The sequence below is a fragment of the Stenella coeruleoalba genome, assembly GCF_951394435.1.
Source record: "Stenella coeruleoalba genome assembly, chromosome: 11".
Classification (NCBI taxonomy): domain Eukaryota; kingdom Metazoa; phylum Chordata; class Mammalia; order Artiodactyla; family Delphinidae; genus Stenella; species Stenella coeruleoalba.
The window spans coordinates 66,300,515-66,318,840 of record NC_137157.1 but is presented as its reverse complement, the minus strand read 5'-3'; positions in this window follow the sequence as shown (position 1 = coordinate 66,318,840).

Below are 18,326 nucleotides of genomic sequence, written 5' to 3'. Positions count from 1 at the left end.
AATGTATACTGTACAAATACAGTTCATTTTTTTTAGCATTTTTGGCATTTGGTAATTTTTTTTGTGACATATTTGATATGGAAATATCTCCAGAGCAAAGAAATATTCCCTAGAAACAAATCTGTTTCCATTTTGTGTTTTTATATTGACTGCTGTTCTAGAGGAAAACTGTCAGAAAATAACTTTATAGAATATTCTTTGAAGCCATTGCCTTGGGAAAAGTTTTACAGATTAATTTATTGAAAAAATATTTCTTAGATACAAAAATAGTACCGTATTAACTGGTACAAAATGAATGTGGAAAGTGTCAGAAGAGGGAGGGAAAGAATTCAATAAGTCAGCTTGATTGGGCCATTGAATCAGAAAAGAATTTGAAGTCTTAAGACTTGGGAACAAGTCCCAGTTCTGCCACTAGTACTTCTATTTACCCATCCGGGGGAAAATAATGATTATACTACATCACAACATTTTATGAGAATCAAATAAGATACTCTGTGTGTAGAAGTGATGTCAACAAGATGGCAAAATAGGAGATTCTGCCTTCATACCCTCACAGAAACACTAATCTGAAAACCATCAAGAGATAAGAGTGCCTGCCAAGAGCTCCAGAATCCAGATGAGAGATTACAGCACCATGTAGAGTACAGAAATGAAAAGAGATGCATTGAAGAGGGTAGGAAGGACAGTTTCACTTTACCTGCAACCACTTCTTCAAATGCATCTACACCAACACAAGGTTACAAGGATCATGAAGAATCAGAGAAACCTGACACCACCTAAGGAACAAAATAAGCACCAGTAACTGGCCCTAAAGAAATGGAGGTCTATGAACCACCTGACAAATAATTCAGGACACTGAAAGAAGCTCAGTGATCTACGAGGGAATATAGATAGAAAAGTAAATGAAATCAGAAAAATAATACATGAACAAAATATCATAAAAAAGAACCAAACAGAAATTCTGGAATTGAAGAACCAATAATTGAACTAAAAAATTCAATAGAGAGCTTCAACAACAGAAGAAAGAATCAATGAACTCAAGAACAAGTCATTTGATATTACCCAGTCAGAGGAACAAAAAGAAAGAAAAGGAGTGAAGAAAGCCTATGGGACTTATGAGACATCATCAACTTAACCAACATATGGGAGTACCAGAAGAAGAGAAGAAGAGAAGGGCAGAAAGCTTATTTAAAGAAATAATAGGGGCTTCCCTGGTGGCACAGTGGTTAATAATCCACCTGCCAATGTAGGGGACACAGGTTCGAGCTCTGGTCTGGGAAGATCACACATGCCACAGGGCAATTAAGCCCATGTGCCACAACTACTGAGCCTGTGCGCCACAAGCACTAAGCCTGCATGCTACAACTACTGAAGACCATGCACCTAGAGCCCATGCTCTGAAACAAGAGAAGCCACTGCAATGAGAAGCCTGCACACCGCAATGAAGAGTAGCCCCCACTCGCCACAACTAGAGAAAGCCCATGCGTAGCAACAAAGACCCAATGCAGCCAAAAATAAATAAATAAATGTTTTTAAAAAGACATAATGGAAGGGACTTCCCTGGTGGCACAGTTGTTAAGAATCCACCTGTCAGTGCAGGGGACATGGGTTTGAGCCCTCGTTTGGGAAGATCCCACATGCCATGGAGCAACTAAGCCTGTGCACCACAACTACTGAGCCCACGTAACACAGTTACTGAAGCCCATGCGCCTAGAGCCTGTGCTCCACAACAAGAGAAGCCACCACAATGAGAAGCCTGCACACTGCAACGAAGAGTAGCCCCTGCTCGCTGCAAATGGAGAAAACTCGCATGCAGCAATGAAGACCCAACACAGCCAAAAACTAAAATAAATAAATTTTTTCAAAAAAGAAATAATGGGAAAAATCTACCCAAACTGGGGAGGAAAATGGTTATCTAAATTTGTGAAGCCCAAAAGACCCCAAATAGTTTAAACCTAAAGGCACCTACACTGACACTTAACATAATTAAATTGTGAAAAAATCAAAAAATGAGAATTTTGAAATAAGCAGAAGAAAAGGGACTTGTCACATACAAGGGAATCCCCATAACACTTTAAGCATATTTCTTGGCAGAAATCTTGCAGGCTAGGAAAGAGTTAGATGATCTATTCAAAGTGATGAAAGAATAAAACGCTGCCAACCAAGAATACTACACCTGGTAAAACTGTTTTTCAAAAATTAAGGAGAAATGATAACTTTCTGAGACAAAGAAGACCTGTCCTACAAGAAGTGGTAAAGTGAGTTATTTCAAGTTAAAATGAAAGGGCACTAAAAAAAAACATGAAAACATATGAAAGTATAAATCTTACAAGTAAAGGTAAATGTATAGACAAATACAGAATAATGTAATTCTGTAAGGGTGGTGCATTAATCACTTTTAACCCTAGTATAAAAGTTAAAAAACAAAAGTATTAAGAGTAACTATGGGGGCTTCCCTGGTGGCGCAGTGATTGAGAGTCTGCCTGCCAGTGCAGGGGACACGGGTTCAGGCCCTGGTCTGGGAGGATCCCGCATGCCGCAGAGCGGCGGGGCCCATGAGCCATTGCCGCTGAGCCTGCGTGTCCGGAGCCTGTGCTCTGCAGTGGGGGTGGGGCTGCGGCGGTGAGGGGCCCATGCACCGTGGTGAGGAGTGGCCCCCACTCGCCACGACTGGAGGGAGCCCATGCACAGAGGCGGGGACCAAGCACAGCCAAAAATAAATAAATAAATAAAATTTAAAAACCTAAAAAAAAAAGAGTAACTGAGCACAAAAATTTGGTTAATGAATATGCAATATAAAAAAAGCAAATTCTGGCATCAATAAGATAAATGTGTTGGTGGGGAATAGAAGTGTTGAACTTTTATATACAATTGAAATTAAGTTGCTATCGGCTCAAAATAAACTATTATAACAATAAGAAATTTCACGCAGGCCTCGTGGTAGTCACAAAGAAAAACCTACAGCAGATACAAAAAAGATGAGAAGGATCAAAGTATATCACTACAAAAAAATAATCATCAAATCAGAGAGAAAGACGGAAAGAAAAGAACAAAAAAACTACAAAACAGACAGTAAGCAATCAAGAAAATGGCAATAGTAAGACCTTATCAATAATTACTCTAAATATAAATGGATTAAACTCAGCAATCAAAAGATAGAGTGGTAGAATGGATTAAAAAATAAGATCCTACTACATACTGTCAACAAGAGATCTATTTTAGATTTAAGAATATATAACATAGGCCAAAAACGAAGGGATGGAAAACGATATTCCATGCAAATGATAACCAAATGAAAGCAGAGGTGGCTATACGTATATCAAACAGAATACAAGTCCAAAACTGTTGCAAGAGACAAAGAAGGTCATTACATAATGATAAAAGGGTCAATTCAACAGGAAGATATAACAAATATAAATATATACATACCCAATATCAGAGCATCAAAATTTATAGAGCAATCAAAGACAGATCTGAAGGAACAAATAGACAGCATTACAATAATAATAGGAGACTTAAATAATCCACTTGCAATAATGGTCAAATCATCCAGACAGAAAATCAATAAGGAAACAGCAGACTTGAACTATGATATAGACCAAACTAATCTAAAAGACATATACAAAACATTCTTCCCAACAGCAGCAGAACATACATTCTTCTCAAGTGCACATGGAACGGTCTCCAAGACAGGTCATGAAATAAGTCTTAACAAATTTAAGAAGACTGAAATTGTTCCAAGTATCTTTTCTAACCACAATGGAACAAAACTAGAGTTCAAAAAAAGAAAATGGAAAAAAATCACAAATACATGGAAATTAAACAACACACTCTTGAACCTTTGGGTCAAAGAAGAAGTCAAAAAAGGAAATTAGAAAATATCATGAGGCAAATGAAAACAAAAAAACAACATACCACAGGCAAATTTATAGCGATAAATGCCTGCATTAAAAAAGAAGAAAAATCTTTTATAAACAACTTAACATTACACCTCAAAGAACTAGAAAAAGAACACACTGACTCCAAAGTTAGCAGAAAGAAGGAAATAATATTAGAGCAGAAATAAATGAAATAGAGAATTTAAAAAACAATAAAATAAATTGATGAAACTAAGGCTTAGTTCTTTTAAAAAATAAACAAAACAACAAATCCTTAGCTAAACTAAGAAAAAAAAGAATTAAATAAGTAAAATCAGAAATAGAAGAGACAACCAATGCCATGGAAATTTTTTTAAAGATAATAAGAGACTATTATGAACAACTATATGCCAACAAATTGAACGTCCTAGAAGAAATGGATAAATTTCTACAAACATACAGCCAACCAAGACTGAATCAAGAAGAAATAGAAAGCCTGAACAGACCAATAACAAATAAGGAGATTGAATCAGTAATAAAAGAACTTCCCAACAAAGAAAAGCCCTGCACCAGATGACTTCATAGGCAAATTCTACCAAACATTTAAAGAAGAATTAATAACAATCTTTCTCAAACTTTTCCAAAAAACAGGAGGGAATATTTCCAAACTCTTTTTACCAAGCCAGCATTACCCTGATAGCAAAGCCAGACAAAGACACCATAAGAAAATAAAATATAGGCCAATATCCCTGATGAATATGGATGAAAAAATCCTCAACAAAATGTTAGCAAACCAAATTCAACAACACATGAAAGGGTCATACAACATGACCAAGAGTGATTCATCCCCGGGATGCATGGATGGTTCAACATATGCAAATCAATCAATGTGATACACCACATTCGCAAAATTAAGGAGAAAATCGCATGGTCATCTCAATACATACAGGAAAAGCAGTTGACAAAATTCACTACTCATTCAGGATAAAAACTCTCAACAGATTAGGTATAGAAGGCATTTAACCTCAACATAATAAAGGCAATATATGAAACACCCACAGCTAACATCATACTCAATATTGAAAAACTTAAAGATTTTCCTCTAAGGCAAAGATAATCACTTTTGCCACTTCTATTCAACATAGTACTAGATATCCTAGCCAGAGCAATTAGGCAAGAAACAGAAATGAAAGGCATCCAAATCAAAATGGAAGAAGTAAAATTATCTCTGCTTGCAGATGACACAATCTTATATTCAGAAAACCCTAAAGACTCTGCAAAAAAATCATTATAACTAATAAATGAACTCAGCATAATTGCAGGATATGAAAATCAATGTAAATCAGTTGCACTTTTATACACTAACAACAAATTATCCAAAAAGGAAATCAATAATCTCATTTACAAAAGCATCAAAAACAATAAAATACTTAGGAATAAACTTAACCAAGGAGGTGAAAAATCTGTACACTGAAAACCGTAAGACATGATGAAAGAAACTGAAGAAGACAAAAATAAGTGGAAAGATATTCTGTGTTCATGGATTGGAAGAGTATTGTTAAAATGTCTATATTACCGAAAGTGTCTACAGATTCAGTGCAATCCCTATCAAAATCCCAATATCATTTTTCACAGAAATAGAACAAAAAATCCTAAAATGTGTATGGAACCACAAAAGAACCTAAAGAGTCAAAGCAATCTTGAGAAAGAACAAAGATAGAGGCATCACACTTCCTGATTTCAAAATATATTACAAAGCTACAGTAATCAGAACAGTAATGTACTGACATGAACACATCTATACCCCAATAGAATAGACTAGAGAGCTGAGAAATAAACCCATGCATATATGGTCAACTGGTTTCGACAAGGATGTCAAGAATAAACAATGGGAAAGTATATTCTCTTCAAAAAATAGTGTTGGGAAAACTGGATTTCTTCATTCAAAAGAATGAAATTGGACGCTTATCTCACACCATACCCAAAGATCAACTCAAAATGGATTAAACATTTAAACATAAGACCATAAAATCCCTAGAAGAAAACAAAGGGAAAGAGCTTATTGACATTGGCCTTGGCAGTTTCTTGAATATGACAACAAAACACAGACAACAAAAGAAAAAATAGACAAGTCACATTATATCAAACAAAAATCTTCTCTATAGCAAAGGAAACAATTAACAAATGAAAAGGCAATCTACAGAATAGAGAAAATATTTGCTACTCATTTGTCTGATAAAGGGTTAATATCCCAAGTATATAAGGAATTCCTACAACGCAATAGCAAAATAAACCAAATAACCCAACTTAAAAATGGGCAAAGGAACTGAATAGGCATTTCTCCAAAGGAGACATATAAATGATCAATGGGTACATAAAAAGATGCTCAACATCACTAATCACCAGGGAAATGCAAATCAAAACCACAGTGAGATAACACCTCACACCTGTTAGAATGGCATGCATATATATATATATAAAATATATATATATATCTTTTTTACAGATAACAAATGTTGGTGCAGATGTGGAGAAAGGAACCCTGGTGCACTGCTTGTGGTACGTAAATTGGTTCAGCTGCTATAGAAAACAAGTTCCTCAAAAAATTAAAAATAGAACCACCGTATCATTCAGCAAATCCATTCTGGGTAAATTTCCAAAGGAACTGAAATCAGGGTTTTGAAGACATGTCTGCATGTTCATTGCAGCATTATTCACAACAGCAAAGATATGGAAACAACCTAAGTGTCCACTGATGGCTGAATGTTTAAAGAAAATGTTGTATACAAATACAATGGAATTTTATTCAGCCTTTAAAAAGAAGAAAACCCTGCCATCTGTGACATGAATGAGACTGGAGGACATTATAGTAAGTGAAATAAGCCAGATACAGAAGAATAAATTCTACATTATACCACTTATATGATGAATCTAAAATAGTCAAATTCATAGAAGCAGAGTGGAATGGTGATTGCCAAGGGTTGGGAAGACAGGAAAAGAGGGAGGTAGTAGTCAAAGGTATAAAGTTTCAATTATGCAAGATGAATAAGTCCTAGAGATCTACTGTACACCATAGAGCCTACAGTTAACAATATTGTATTATATAAATAAAAATTTGCTAAGAAGGTAGATTTTATGTGGTGATCTTATCACAAAATAATAGTAATAATAACAACAATAATAAAAAATAAGAGGGTGGGAGCGGGCCTCTCACTGTTGTGGCCTCTCCCATTGCGGAGCAACAGGCTCCGGACGCACAGGCTCAGCGGCCATGGCTCACGGGCCTAACAGCTCCGCAGCATGTGGGATCTTCCCAGACCAGGGCACGAACCCGTGTCCCCTGCATCGGCAGGCGGACTCTCAACCACTGCGCCACCAGGGAAGCCCGGTTGTTTTTTTTTGTTTTTTTTTTTTTTTTTTACAAATGTATACTATCTCCAAACTCATCAAGTTGTACATATTAATTTGGTACAATTTTTTGTATGCAAAATTTCTTTCCAATAAATAAACAAATATGGTAGGGCCACTGCAAAAAAAACTTAAGTTAGTTTTTTTTGTTTTTTGTTTTGCGGTACGCGGGCCTCTCACTGTTGTGGCCTCTCCCGTTGCAGAGCACAGGCTCCGGACGTGCAGGCTCAGCGGCCATGGCTCACGGGCCCAGCCGGTCTGCGGCATGTGGGATCTTCCCGGGTTGGGGCACGAACCCGCGTCCACCTGCATCGGCAGGCGGACTCTCAACCACTGTGCCACCAGGGAAGCCCTTAAGTTAGTTTTGAGCAACTTGGATATATAAATCTTTTTTTTCAACTGTACATTTTATAAACTATAAATATGGATCAACTATACCCAATGAAAATTTAGTGTTCTAATTGAAAGGTGTTGTAAATAGAAAATATACACTAGATTTTGAAAGTTTAGTATAAGAAAAAGAGTGTGAACTATCTTACTGATAATTTTTAATATTGAGCACATGTTCAAATGTTGATTAAATAAAATATTTTAAAAATATATTTTTTAAAAGATACTGAGTATAAAAGCATCTGGGACTATATTTAGCATGATAGCCACTCAAAAATTTTCTTTTCTTCCCTAGCATTGAAACTTTTAGTTAGTCAAGTAACCACTTTGAGTTTTAGTTTTCTCATCTCAAAAACTGAAGTACTTTGTTGTACTACAAATCAAATGAAAATATTCCAAGGCAGCCTGTAAACGGCAAAGCATTATTCAGTTCTTAGTTATTAATGTTGTAAGGGACATTTGGCATTTGGGGCTTTTCAGTGTATAAATCCACATTCTGTTTGGGGGAAATCCCAATATAGGAGGGGAGCAGGGCCCATACTTCATGATGGAAGCCAAAGAAGGGTAAATATTCCTGACTCCTGGGAGGTAGAACAGACCCAAGCAGTGGCTCCTGCCTGCACGCTGAAACTTAATGGAGTTGTCGAAGGCACAGGGTCAGAGATTCACTGCAGCAACTGCGGTGTCTTGGAGTAGCCTCTAGATGGCACACACACAGAGCGGTGCTGCCAGCAGTGGCAGTGTCCAGCGGCAACTGTGCCAGGGGCAGTGTCCTCAACAGAGGGAGCCTATAGCAGGATCTTGGCTATGCTGCCTCATCCTGCTTGGAACCTGCTCGAGTCTGTCTCCCCAACCTTCCCCTGAATTCTTTTTGCACTTAAGATATGCAGAGGCCATTTCTGTTTTCATAATTAAAAAATCCTGATTAGTACACATACCATCACCTAATTATTCAATCACTAAGCCCAAGGAGTTGGTATAGTATCTGGACTTAATGATCAAAGTGCTGATGATAGAATGATTTATACATATTCGGTTATTTAATATGTTGGCTAAAACTCAAAATAATCAAATTTTTTTAGTATCAGATGCCCAAAAAAATGGCAATGCCCAAAGTAAATCTTCAGTTGAAAGCTTATATAGTTAGATACCCACATTTTCTGTAAATTCTATATCAAAAAGCAGTAAAAAACTTCACAATTAGGGCAAGTGATTTTGTTCCATCCTCTTCCCTGAATGAACGCTAGCAAAAAAAATAAATAAGTAAATAAAAAGACAAGCCAGTCCATCTTAGACACCATAGGGAAGATATCCGAAATTAATATCTTCTACAAACTGCTTTCTTCATGTCTTAAGAATAGTGTTTCTCAGCCCTTTTTTTTCCTTTTTTCATTATTAACCTCTAAGGAGGGAGAATTTAAATTTAATTTAACAAGAAAAATTAAATATTAAGGAATAAGATTTTGTCAAATAGGGGTTGGGCCATGGAGGACCTCCATGGTTATAGCTAAGGTTTTCTGCCCGCAAGAACCAATTTTTGTCTCCCTTGAGAATGCATGCTTTAGAGTTATGGTCCTAAACAATAAACTAAGCTTGGAACGATAACATGATAAGTGTTATCTGTACTTCCTATTCAATGCCTAAGTAAATATTTATTTGGGGCCTCAGTCAACTGAGTTTATTACAGCTAAAAAATGTCAGGATCAGTTACGGCTTAAGGTCTACTGTTCAAACTTTTCCTATAATTTAACACTCTGATAATACATTCATTTGTTTGAAACAATAGGAGTTTCTTTGTTAACCTGAGATTGAGTTTAAGTTTAAATTACCTATGTTCTAACAGAGAGAACATAGTGCTTTGTAGGATGGAAAGGATAGGTAAATTGGGCTGCACTCCATACCCATCCCAACTCATTCTGGCCCATGAGGGCAGAGGTACAACCACTTTCTTTCCCTATTCCACAAACTCTCCCCAATCCACTTAATCATGCCTTTAGCTTTAACTATGACTAAATTGCTAATCACCCCAAATTTCTGTCATGAATTCACATCCCTTCCCTTACCTCCAGATCCATTTATACAATCTCCAATAAATATCTGTAACTGGGATTTCCTCCAAGTATATTCAGCTCAGTGTGTCCCAAACTGAATCTACCCTTTTGCTTTCATTTTGTATTACCTAGATCAGGGGACTCCAATCCCCGGGCAGCGCACCAGTACCAATCTGCAGCCTCTTAGGAATTGGGCCTCACGGTGGGAGGTGAGCAGCAGGCGAGCGAGCCAAGCTTCATCTGCCACTCCCTACCGCTCCCCGTCATTCACATTACAGCCTGAGCCACACCCACACACACCCCGTCCTTGGAAAAATTGTCTTCCACGAAACCGGTCCCTGGTGCCACAAAGGTTGGGGACTGCTGATCTAGGTTAATTAATGTTAATCAATTTCCCAAGCCATAATCTGAGAGTCATTCTAGATTTTTCTTCTTCTTTGCTTTCCCTCTACAATTAAACTCCAATTCTTACCAATTTTACATTTTTTATTTTAATTTTAGAATTTTATTTATTTTTTTATACAGCAGGTTCTTATTAGTTATCCATTTTATACATATTAGTGTATATATGTCAATCCCAATCTCCCAATTCATCCCACCAGTTTCACCTCTTAAGCATCTCTGCAGCCCCCGTTGCATTCCAGATCACCTCTCTCACAAGTACTACCATAGACGCCTAAGAAATTTCTGCCTCCAGTCTTGCTTCCTTTAACCCCTTCTTCACACTTCACACTGGATGTTCTCATTATGGTGAAAAGGGAAACTATGCCCTGACTCAAAGCTTTGCAGTGCACATCATCTACATCTTTTTTCTTGGTCTCATGTTTAAGACACTTCTGCTACAGTAACACATATGTTCTGTTTCAAATGGCCTATCACTCTCAAATCATAACTCTCATGAAAGCTTGAGTGATTTTTCTGGTGAATTTCAGGGAATACACTGCTTAGCCTTTCAGAGCCAGCCAATGTATTGACATACCCCATTTGCTGCTCATCTGTAGGGTCATTTTTTAAGGGCAGGGTCTGTCCCTTTGAGGAAGGGGTGAGGCAGTTTAGGAGGTAAATGTAGTTCCAGAAGAAGTACTAAGAGTCCTCGTATGACTGCACATCTAAGCTACATCATTCAATCCAGTTTTTATCTGTAATAAAGCTACTTTCCTTTTTTTTCCAGAATACACCAAACTCTCACACTTCCTTCGTTTGCACATGTTATTTTCTCTGCTGCTTTTGCATTTGGAAAACTCTTCATACTTCAAGCTTAAGCTAAAATATTACCCCCAGATGTGCTGAAGAGCCCTTACTTTGTTCCTACTGAAGATTATCTGTGTATCCACAGAGAAATTATCATATTACATTGTAATTAGTTGTTTGCATATTTGACTGTAGCTTATAAATTCCTGCAGACCAGGAAATGTACCTTAATTCATCCTAGAGTTCCTAGAACTTAGCACTAAATAACATTGTAGGCCATCAGTAAATAATTATTCAATAAATAGGTAAATAAGTAAGCTTACCATGTACTCTCATCCAAAAAAACAGTTTGAATTAAAAAACATGTTGGCAGTATAATTACACGAATGCTAAAACTGGGTTAAGAAGTGCTACAGTCCTTTTTATAATATATGCCAACTTCAGTGAAAGGAGAATTATTACTCCTTAGATATGTCTCAACAGGCTATCAGTCTAAAAATAAAATCAGCTCTACTTATAATCCCTATTCTATAAACTCTCCCAAGTAAGAAATTATATATCAAATACCTAAAAAAGGAGTGTAATTCTTCTAGATAAAATCAGTCTTACAGAAAATTGTACACAACTGATTTTCAAACTTGCATTATTTGCAGCTTATGGGCTACAAAAACGCTGATCACACCATTTTATGAGATTTGGTCACAGAGAATTGTGTTTTGGACAAAGCATGGCACTGCTATAATTCCATAGGTTAGTAGTATAGAATGAGATTATAGATATATATTAACATCAACTGTTAACCCTCTCAGAACCACTCCCAAACAAGAACTGAGCTATTTTAGAATAAAGGAATACCAAAACATATTTATACATCATCTCCTTGAAAACTTATTGAAAATAGGCTTCAAGTACAACAGAAATATAATTAAGTAAAGAAACCAGGGGAAGGAAAAATAAGTGTCAGAAAAACAAGATAAAATCCTCAGTGAGATTAGGACACAAAATGTATGCCATTAGGTTCTATAGCCTTTCAGAGGTTGCATATAAATTTTTCCTCAAACAGAGTTTGGCCAATTCCTATCAACTTGCATATTGTACATAAGCATAAACACACTTACTTATTAAGCTCTCAGTTTAATAAGTGCATCTTAGCACATAGCTTATTCACAGCAATGGAATGGGAATATAAATAAAAGACCAATAATTTATAAATAATCATATGTCATCCTAATATTTCCTTCTCACAAAATGTTAAAAGATCTGTGGTGAGGTGGCCAAGTTTAAAGCCAACCCGCACTTTAAGCACAATTTTTGGTCTGAGAGGCCCAAACTTAGCATTTAACAAGGAAGGTAGTTTGTATTTTGTAAGGAATGTGCAGAAGCCCATAGGTCAATCATTTTAGAGGAGAAGAGGGTTTCTCTCTTCTAAAAGCAGAGGATCAAAACTCTTCATTGGGAGATGGTTATCAATCATTCAGAAAGTAGGAAATCCTCTTTGGCTATTTTTGTTTAAACAATTATAATATCTAGATGTGTATTATCAATAATAACACTCCAGCTAAAACTTGGCATGGGACCTACAAAGTTTAGGGAACTTAATCTTGCTTTGTAAACCCAGAAAAGTGAGGCACTCAGAGGATGAATGAAATCTGTACACAGTTAAGTCAAATTCAGGTTTTTCCATATTTATTATACCTGATAATATTTTTTTCAGGTAGTAAAAATAAGTTATATTATTTAAGTTCCACAACAACCTAGGTGACCTATTCTAATCAGGTGTGCTGATTCTAGTGACTCCCAGTGCTGGGATTCACTGCCTCAGAGCCTAGTGGCTATCTTCTGCTGGCCTTCCTCCAGGCTCACAAGCCATTCTAATTAAAAGAAATTACACCATTTTGCCCAGACTCACACCTGAAATGTTAAAAGACTGGCCATTGTTGAGAGACAATTCCAGACATCAAAATAAAAAATGAGCACATAAGTTGTTGGGACAAATGGGTGACCACGTGGAAAAAATAATGTTGGATCAAAATCTCACACTTAACACAAAGCCAAACATAGTATGGTCAAAAATTTAAATGTAAAAAAGTAAACTAAAAGAACTAGAACAAAACATAGAATATTGTTTAAAGTCTCAGACTAGGGATGGTCTTTAACTATGACACAAAACCCAGAAGCTGTTTTTTAAAAAAGTAAATCTAAGCCCATGGAAATCAAAAACAACTGCATAGCAAAACACATCTGTCTTAGCCATTTGGGCTGCTATAACAAATGCCATAAATTGGGTGGCTTATAAACAACATATATTTATTTCTCACAGTTCTGGAGGCTGAAATGTCCAAGATCAAGGCATCAGTTTCAGTGTCTGGTGAGGTCAACCCACTTACCCAAAGTCAGCCCTCCCTGTCAGAAGAGAGGGCTTTTGGGTAATCAGATCTATACAACTGTAATCAGACCCATGAAAACCCAGGCTGCCTACCTATACTAATCAATGCGGTTCTTTATCCTTAAATATAAACAGACAACCAAATATTTGAGGAAAACTTGATGCATGAAAGAAAAAGATCAATAAGCAACGAACTGATCAAGAAGAAAGAGAAATGATGCAAAGAACAGAAAAGAACCTTCATAAATTAAAAATTGTATTCCCAAAGAGACTTAAGAAGGCGTTGCAAGAAGAGAACAAGTTGGGACTTCCTGGTGGTGCCGTGGTTAAGAATCTGCCTGCCAATGCAGGGGACATGGGTTTGATCCCTGGTCTGGGAAGATTCCACATGCTGTGGTTCAACTTAGCCTGTGTACCACAACTACTGAGCCTGTGCTCTGGAGCCCGAGAGCCACAACTACTGAGCCCATATGCCGCAACTACTGAGTCCGCCTGCCGCAACTACCGAAGCTCGCATGCCTAGAGCCTGTCCTCCACAACAAGAGAAGCCACTGCAATGAGAAAGCTGCGCACTTCAACAAAGAGTAGCCCCCACTCGCCACAAGTAGAGAAAAGCCTGCACACAGTAATGAAGACCCAACACAGCCAAAAATAAATTTTTTTTTAAAATTAAAAAAAAGAATAGAACAAGAATTGGCTGCTGTGAAAAAGATCAATAAGAAAGAGATCTTAGGGACTTCCCTGGTGGTCCAGTGGTTATGACTTCACCTTCCACTGCAGGGGCTGCAAGTTCGATCCGTGGTCGGGGAGCTAAAATCCCACATGCCTCGCAGCCAAAAAACCAAAACATAAAACAGAAGCAATATTGTGACAAATTCAATGAAGACTTTAAAAAAAAATGGTCCATATCAAAAAAAAAATCTTAAAAAAAAAGAAAGAGGTCTTAAAATGACTGTTAAAAGAAAAAACAGTAGAAAAGCTAGGTAACAGAATTGAATGAACAAGGCTAAAGACCAAATTAGTGATCTTGAAAATAAAGTTGCAGAAATGGTAGCTATTACTAAAGAAGAGAGCAGAGATAATGCAAGGCAGAAAAAAAATAATATTAATAGGAAAAAATGTCACTGGGAGAAAATCTAGAATCTTCAGAACAGAACAGTTCACTAAGTACCAATGAGTATGAAAGAAAAACACTATACCCTAGACACATCCTGGTAAAATTTTTGAATTTCAAGTATTAAGAGAAAATGCATAAATATACCAGAATAAAAGACTTGAAAACAGGTCATCTACTTTATTTCTAAAGGAAAGGAAATTAAGCATTTCAATAGCAACACTCAAGTTTCTACAAAACTTTAAAAGAAAATTATTTTGAATCTAGAATGCTATACTCAGATTAACTATTAGTGAAGGGTGAGGAAAAATAATGACATTTTTAGGCTTACTGTAATGGTTGATACTTCTTGAACTCTTCCTATGAACCAGATCAGTTTCAAGCTCTTTGCAATTAACTTATTTATTTAATCTTCAGAATAGCATTAATTTAGCAATATTATTATCCCTGGTTTTCTAAATGAGAAAACAGAGGCACAGAGAAGATGAGAAACTTGCTAAAGATAATGTCACTCAGAGGAGGCAGAGCTGGGCTTTGAATCCATGGAGTTTGGCTGCAGAGTACACACTCTAACTTACTACACAATAGTGTCACTCTGTTGTTCAGGCACTCAGAAAATTTATGTCCCACAAAGCCTTCTTGAAAAAAAAAATTACTTGAGGACATACTACAGTAAACTGAAAAAGAAGTTCAGGAAACAATGGCACTGACCTGGAGTCAAGAGGTTTCAGGATCTCAGCTCTACAGCATGCCTAGAAAATCAGAATAGAAAATCAGAAAGGAAATTCTATTGTACAAATTGTATGATTAAAACCCAGAAGTTCTTAACTGTGAAATGATGGCATAAATTTTCCTTTCAAGAAAAAAGTAAGGCAATTGAAAACTCAAGTTTGAGCCATTTTTTGGAGTGGAACAAAAGAGAATGCTTGGAACATTCTCATTCCAAAGGGACAGATTTAATCACACAAACACTACTGTCAACATGAACTCAATCACACTACTTGCTTCTCCAAAGTATAGTAACATACTCAATATTGTAAATATAGCTTTTTGGTTTTCAGTTTTTAGAAGTAATTATAGGAAAAGAATGGAAAACAAGTGTATTTTATATAGAATAGCAAGGAAATAATAGAAGCTTTGTTAATATACAAGTAATGGATTAGTTAAAATAAGATAAAAGAGGGCTTCCCTGGTGGTGCAGTGGTTGAGAGTCCACCTGCCGATGCAGGAGACACAGGTTCGTGCCACGGTCCGGGAAGATCCCACATGCTGTGGAGCGGCTAGGCCCGTGAGCCATGGCGGCTGAGCCTGTGCGTCCGGAGCCTGTGCTCCGCAACGGCAGAGGCCACAACAGTGAGAGGCCCGCGTACGGCAAAAAAAAAAAAAAAAAAAGATAAAAGAAAAAAGGGACAGGGGATGTGTATGCAGGGGAAGTAGATCTGTGCTTACTCTTTCATTTTATAGAGCAAGGAGTTATTAAATACAAATATAAATCATTACAAATTTATAAAGGTAAACACAAAAATAGGTAGAAAATATACCTAACTAAAACTTGGAGGTAGCGGGGGAAAGCAGAGCAGAGATGAATATAAGTGCACTGAATTCTTCACCTTTCAGAGCATAAAGCCAATAGGTACCACTCAAATTTTTTAAAGCAAGAAACAGAGGTATAATTAGAATGTATAATGCTATCTACTGGAATAAAGTTTAAAACGGCTAAAAGGAGATACATCTGAAGAGTGAAGCCGGTTTTGTTACTATTTTTTGGTTTGTTTTTACCATGTGTATGTATTACCTTTAAAACAGAATTCGGTTGATGGGTGAATGGAAGTAAATAGAGAGCTGCACTATTTTCTGGAAGAAGGGAGAGTCAAGCAGAAACCTGGAGAAAGAGTAAGATTTATTGGCGTTCCCTGGTGAACTAATGGTTAGGATTCGGGGCTTTCACTGCCATGGCACGGGGTTCAATCCCAGGTCAGGAAACATCCCACAAGCCACGTGGCCAAAAAAAAGTAAGAGTTATCTAAATGAGGAGAAAGAGGAAAGAGTATTTCATGCAGAGGGTCCAGCCCAGAAAGAAGTTCACTAGCTGAGAAATGGAGGAGAAAGGGGAAATTGAAATGAGTTTGGAGAGATAGACAGGAGACAGGTCTTGTGAGCCAAGTTATGGAGTTCAAGGGAAAAGCTACCCAAGCGTCCTAAAAAGGAGAGCATGGTAACCACGGGAATGAGCTCTACACAAGGACACCATGGCATCAGTCACAATCTGTAACAATTATCCACACCTGCTGCTCTCCAGCCTCCTGCCTCAACTTGATAGGACACAAGCGTTAAAAAACTATACCCCCATGGGCTTCCCTGGTGGCGCAGTGGTTGAGAGTTGGCCTGCTGATGCAGGGGATGCAGGTTCATGCCCTGGTCCAGGAAGATCTCACATGCCGCAGAGCGGCTGGGCCCGTGAGCCATGGCCGCTGAGCCTGCGCGTCCGGAGCCTGTGCTCCGCAACGGGAGAGGCCACAGCAGTGAGCGGCCCACGTACCGCAAAAAAAAAAAAACAAAAAAACTATACCCCCAGAGGCCTATAACTGTTCTGATTCCAGGAAGCCATGAACAGAAGGTGGCCTTCAGAACATGCTTAATCCACATTGAGCATATCATAATGGTGTTTGGTCTATGAAATGGCCACACCACCTTCCTCTTAGACTAAGAGATAATATCCGGACTTAACATTTTATGAACTTCTTATTTGAGACCTGGTTGAATCCATCTCAGCCTCTGCTCCAGCCATCTAAGACAGCACACTGGACAAAGATGAGAACTGGGAATATTTCTGATAAGAGGACCCTAATACCCAGTATTCAGTCTGCTGGTTGATACACCCTGAAGGGTAAGCTTGGGAACTTGTATCTCCTGCAGAATGTCACTGAGCAGGTCAAACCTTTTTTAAGCAAGGGAGAGTGGAGTGCCCAAACCAGTTCAGAATGCTTACTAGCTGTCTCCTTGCCCCAAGAGCTCATCTACTGGAATCCATCAGGAAATTTTTTAAGAATATTAATGATGTAGCAAAATGCCCTGGATATAAACCTAAATGAAAAAAAAAAAACAAACTAGGATACAAACCTCCATACAACACTAATCTTACGTCTAAAACACACACACACACACACACACACAATATACTCCCCCACGATAACATATAGTATATATACATATGTATTATCTTAACAGCGCCGTCTCAGGATGGCAGAATTATAGATATTTTTACTCTCTTCTTTGTACTTTTATATGTCTTGTAAATTTTATTAATGGACAAACATGTTTAGAGAGTTTAATTTTAAACACTAAGATATTAAATACAAAATAAATACAATTAAAATTAAATGAATTAAAACACCATAAAAACTCTAAACATCAAGGATTTTAAATAATAGAGTCAAAATAAATAGAAGGTAATCTATGCCTAGGAACCACAGTTAAAAAGTTAAAACATTAAAGTGATACAAAGCAAAAAAAATTTTAGAAATAAAAATCAGAAAATAAAATATGAGTATAAAATGGAATGAAAAATTCTTAAAGTCTAAAAGTGAGGACATATTGTGAAGTTAGGCAAGTGAAAAGAAGACGACAAAAGATTAAATAGGTAGAAGGTAAATGAAGCATAGAAAAAATCAAATATGCACAGTGTGGGGACTATAATCAATAATTATGTAATATCTTTGTATAATAACAGACGACAACCAGACTTATGCTGATCAGTTTGAAATGTATAGAAATATGGACTCACTAGTTGTGTGTAAGGAACTAACATAGTGTTGCAGGTCAATTATATTCCAAAAACAAACAAACAAAAAAGATTAGACTTGTGGTTATCAGGGGCAGATAGTGGCGAGAGGGTGACTTGGATGAAGGAAGTCAAAATGTACAAATTT